The sequence below is a fragment of the Topomyia yanbarensis genome, chromosome 3, assembly GCF_030247195.1.
Source record: "Topomyia yanbarensis strain Yona2022 chromosome 3, ASM3024719v1, whole genome shotgun sequence".
NCBI lineage: Eukaryota > Metazoa > Arthropoda > Insecta > Diptera > Culicidae > Topomyia > Topomyia yanbarensis.
In genome coordinates, this window is record NC_080672.1 from 374,228,575 (window position 1) to 374,234,677 (window position 6,103).

Genomic DNA, 6,103 nt, shown 5'->3' on the forward strand with positions numbered 1-6,103 from the left:
CTCTGAAATTTTCCTTTTGTCTTTCTTAATAGAAAGGTATTGCAATTGCTCTGAAAATCGACTCATTAACGGAGGCCCGGAGGGCCGATTGACATATACCATTCGTTTCAGTTCGTCGAGTTCGGCAAATGTCTGTGTGTGTATGTATGTATGTATGTGTGTGTATGTGTGTGTATGTAACCAAAAATGTCACTCATTTTTCTCAAAGATGGCGGAAGCCATTTTGACAAACTAAGTCTCAAATGAAAGATACAACGTTCCCATAGGCTGCTATTGAATTTCTAATGGATCCGACTTCCGGTTCCGGAATTACAGGGTGATGAGTACGATCACGCAGAAAATGTCGATTTTAATAAATTCTGCAATGAATGTATAAAGGTAAAAATTTTTCCAAAATGTAACCACAACTACTTCGATTTGTAGTATTAGGTCACTAACAGCCATTCAAAGTCTCTGGCAACATTGTCCATCATCATCGGAAGTATCTAAATTCAGAATAACAGTCACATCGGTTTTTCGGAGATGGCTAGACCAATTCAACCAAACTTAGTCTCAAATGAAAGATGTTGCGCACCCGTAAATAGCTATTAAATTTCATTCCGATCCGACTTCTGGTTCTGGAGTTATGGGTTGTGGCGTGCGGTCATAAAGCAAATTCCGATAACTGCGATGAATGCAAAAAACCTGTTTTAATCCACCTAGCGGTGCAATTGTGCATTTCTCATTTCTCTAAACTATGGCACGGAGGCTTTTTATGTTCAACATAATTGTGGAAATGTCCATTACATTCTTAGTACACTTTGCACTTATACACAATGGCTTGCCAGCCACGAACTTGATGAGCTACGTGTCGACGGTGAAACACTTGAAACAAAAAAATATCGTACTTTATTAGCCTAATCAGCATTAGATCAATGTTATCTGCTTGCTAACTCATTTTGTTATGCGGGGGTGGGTATGTGAGGAGGCGAAAGTCCCATGAACGAACGACTCCCCAGCTTAAATTGGTATGCTTTGTGATATAGTGGTGGTTTAAAGATGATGGGGTTGAGGGCTGGATGGGGTGGTGGTCTGAGGGGTGATTTAAGAAGATTTTTAAGGGAGGGGAGTGAACAGTAGAGGGGGGGGGTGTAACCCCTCTCCTTTAACCATCAACTACGCCCCTGTTAAAATCCAGAAACCTTATGCGAGTCAAAAAAAAATTTGTCCGGGATTAGGTTGACGTTTTTCAGAGTGATTGCATAACCTTTCTATATGAGAAAGGCAAAAATGTGCCAAAATCCAAAAAAGTGAATTGTCGTCAAATTTTTTTTCGAGTTTGCATCAAATCTCGACGACACCTTGAAGACATTTAGCATCAAAAATAAAAATTCTATTTTTAATTTTTCCTATAGTTTATATGAGAAATTTCTGTGTGGCCGCACTCTTAAACCCGTAATTTCGGAACCAGAATTCCGATCGATCCAAAATTCAATAGCAGGATGGGAAGGCTGCACCTTTCATTTGAGACTAAGTTTGGGCAAATCGGTCCAGCCATCTCTGAGAAAAATGTCTCTCAAACAACTTAAATTTGTGGTTCTAGGTCACTGACAGCCAACCGAACCTTCGTTGACTACATTGACATACCATAAACGGTTCCGGAAGTGCCCGGGGAGAGCAACCATTTTTCAAAATTAACTAACTCACACAGTTTCCCGGAAATGGTTGGGCTTATTTTCACAAACTTAGCTCAAATGATAGCTATATTATCCCCACAGATGTCTATAAAATTTCGTATGGATCGCTTATATGGTTCCGGAAATATAGACTAAACCGTCCGGTCACATATGAAATACCCATATAAGCCGGAACTCGAATTTTTTTTTCAAGGGAGAGCCCATGAAATTTCAGAAATCGAATTCGTATTTTTGATACCAAACATCTTTCAAATGCATGACACGTCGAAATTTTATGTTATCTCGAAAAACATTTTTGCCTTACTCATATAGAAAGGATATGCAGTCACTCTAAAAATTGACATAAGGTTTCTGGGTTTTAACAGGGGAGGGTTACACCCCCCTCCCCCTCACTGATCACCACCAATTTAAATTCCCCTTAGATCACCCCTCATTGCACCCCCCTCAGACCACCACCCCACCCCAATCCTCATACTCCTGCACCTCTCAACCACATCATATTTTTACCACCGCTATAGTACAAGGCATCCCGAATTAAGCTGGGGAGTGGTTCGTTCGTAGGTTTTTCAACCTCCTCACACACCCACCCTCGCATGACAAAATTTGTTAGCAGGAAGACAACATTGAACTAATGCTGATTAGGCTAATAAAGCATGATTTTTTTTTACTTCAAGTGTTTCACTGTTGACACGTAGCTCATCAGGTTCGTGGCTGGCGAAGAATGTATTAGATATTTCCATAATTGAAACGAACATAACCAGCCATAGATTCATAGTTTAGGGAAATAAGAAAGGCACAATTGCACCACTAGGTGGATTAAAACGGGTTTTTTGATTAAACTTTTTTTTTGACTTTTTGGGACTTTGCCGATTTTGTACCTTTTTTAGAACTCGAATAATGATTTCTTTTCTGGTATATAGTTGTCATGTCGTGTATAATAAAAATGTAATATATACATTTGAAAGCTTTTAATGAATATAAACAACGCTAAAATTTTTGTGTTCATGAATGAGAAAGGCACAATTGCACCGCCGACTACATGAAAAATTTTCAATAAATACGGGATAAAACCGATGCCGAGCTTCTTCAGAGGGAACTGGACAGCTTTAGTACGTAGTGTGATCTAAACAGAATGGTTTTAAACCTGAGCAAATGCTCAATCGTTACGTTCACACGGAAACGCCAACCGACTCAGTTTAACTACCATTTCTTCGGCTCGAGCATTCCAAGACACTCTCACATCAAAGATCTCGGAGTCATCATGGATTCGGCATTAACATTCAAACCGTATATTGTCTTAAATCGCTTTACTGCGCGTTGGTCCGCTCAACGTTAGAATATTGTTCAGCTGTTTGGAATCCGTACTACCAGAACGGGATTGACAGAATCGAGGCTGTCCAACGCAGGTTCATACGCTTCGCCCTTCGTCATCTCCCATGGCGAAACAGATTTCAGCTGCCGAGCTATGAAAACCGTTGCCAGCTAATACACCTCGATACACTCAGCATTCGGAGGGACTGATCTCGAGCCCTGTTCGTCTCGGACTTACTCTCTGCCAGAGTGGATTGCCCTACAATCCTCGGACGTCTGGATCTTCAAGCCCGCGTTCGAGCTCTACGTAATAACTCCCTTCTGCGAGTTCCGTTCAGGAGAACCAACTATGGTTGCCAGAGCGCTGTTACCAGACTCCAACGAATTTTTAACAGTGTGGCGACGGCCTTTGACTTCAACCGGACGCGGAATGCGATAAAAGCGAAAATGTTATCAATTTTAAAATGTAATTAGTTTAAGCAACCACCATTGGGGCCAAGGGGCCTGTTGGTGAAGGTAATAAACATAAACAAAAGGTGAATTGAAACTGGTCAAGTTGGGCACTTTTGAGGAAAAAAGTTATTTGAAAAAAACTTTTCCTTGTCTAAACTGAATTTTTTTCTTCCGTGTATTTTTTATCGAAAACTAAACCAATAAAAGTCATAATCATCTCATCCAATAAAACTCAGTTTGTGAGAAGACATTGTCTAATTTAGCAACTAAGCATATTTTCATGAAATTGATTTTTTTTGTTAATTTCTCTGAAAGTACAACTCCTTGCGAATGGTTTCCCAAATTTATATAAAGATCCAAGAAATAGATCGAAAGTTACAGCGCTTCCAAGCGCGCTTCGTCTACCAAGAGCAGTGGTAATTTGAAATTTTAAACTCGATTTTCTAGAAATGTTTTACTAAAAATGGTTTTCCCGTGATCACGATTACCGAAAAACTACTCAATCAATTTTGTTAATTTTTTTCAATTGATCGTAATTAATTCCTTTTTTATTCATAAATTTTTGTTTCATGGATAAGAATTTTTTATTACAATTTTTAGAGCTTAAAACAGCGTTTTTTTACTAAAAACATTCTCGAATGCAGGAAAAAATATTAGTTATTCAACTAATCGTTAAGGTACGAGGAATACTCATATACTAATAAAAAGTTTTGAGTTTTGGGTTTTTAGATGATCTATTGGTCTCCAATCGTGATCACCGCAAACCTCTTAAATCAAAAAGGGTTTCGGGGAAAAAAGCCATAACTCCGCCAATTATCAATTTATTTTTATAAACTTATGCTTGTTTATTTTACTAAAAAATGTACTACCAAAATATTATAAGTTTGATGAAATGAAATCATTCTTTACTTTACATTTCTTTACTCAAATTCAAACTTTCTTGACATTTTTATCACTAAAAGGTATGTAACCCCTTAATCAAGAATCCCATTTAAAAGAGTTTATGTTGTTAAACAAATATTCCATTATTACTTTTTTATTTTCTTGTTTAGTGCTGAGGAAGAATTAGAGAAAGAAATAACCACCACAACATTCTGTGTTGAATTTTACATAATTATTTATTTATTTTTATATTTTACATTTGTCTTAAAACTATCTTCATGCATGCTATTTTGTATCATTTCTATGCAAGGAAAATATTTTTGGTTCATCTTCTGAATTAGAATATCTTTTCGTCTCTACTTTGCCCCCAGAAATAGGCACAAAACTGTGGAATTTTTGAGTTCCAGGTATTGTTTTGGCGTTATTATACAGCTCTTAGAGTTCTGACATTTTGTTGTGCTGTTCAGTGAATATGTAGCAGAAAATTAATTTTGTGATATTTTTATCAGTTTGTTCAACTGTCCAGGTATATAACTCTTGGGGTATTGTTATATTTCCATAGTCGCGAGCAGGACTGGCTCTTTTTGCCATTCGCTTGAGAGTGCCAGCAATAGCATCATAGGGTCCTTTTTCAGGGGATGCTGTAACAAGCTGCCATTCTGCGCTTAAGGTTGGAGAGAGAATCGGCAAAAATCAAAAGCGAAAAAAGCAGTTTTTTCCACACCGAGTGTTAGATCTGCATAAAAATCAATCAGCAGTACTGTAACAATATTTTACATAAGCTGATTGATTTTTATGAAGATTTAGCACTCGGTGTGGAAAAAAACTGCTTTTTTCGTTTTCGATTTTGGTCCATTCTCTCTCCAACCTTAACTCATGCTTTGACTGGAATCTACACAAGCTTGCAAAGTTTTTTTTATTTTTGTATTGTGCTGCTGCTCCATCAGACATAAAATAAATTTTAGAAAAGTTTGTCAATTGATTCATAAAATTTATCAGTTTTGAGAGGAATAAATGAAATGCAGTCTTCAAGTCTTCCAGTCTTCTTGTCTTCCAATCTTCCAGTTTTCTTGTCTTCCAGTCTTACAGTCTTCCAGTCTTCCAGTCTTTTAGTCTTCCAATCTTCCAGTCTTACGATCTTCCAATCTTCCAGTCCTCCAGTCTTCATTCAAGTTTGTTATGAATATATACCAAATTCGTTACTCATACTTTTTGCATGTATTAGGCGACTAGCAGCTGGGAAAATGGATTCTGAGATGATCATGACTTTCATAATTATCTATCTTGGAACAAAATTTCATCCAAATCAAAAATGGGTTTTTTTATAAATCGACTTTAAATTTTCAAAATCGATTTTATTCAGTGTAGGAGTCGATGAAGAATTTTTTCAATATTTTTATTCGAAAATTTGACAATTTTGTGAAAACCACTCCTACAACATTTTTTGTAGGATTTGTCATTTTTAGACTATAGCCATTTGAAAAAAATTGGTAAAAAAAGTTTGGCCCTTTTCAAAAGACAGTCTAGATCATTTTTGGAAAAACAAAATATGAAAAGTGGCTTATTGTGACAAAGTCTTCATGTACAGAAAGTTTCATTAACATCTGAGAGGGTGCTGCCAACATTTGTTCTAAATGGCGTGAAATTCGTCAATTTGCTAAAATATGGAGTCATTTCGAGAGTCAAGCAGCGCACCATACATCGAAACGCACAGTACGCGACGAGTCGGAAAGAGATGTAATGCGCTGTGTCAACTAGCATGCTGCAGAGTGAGTCGTTAT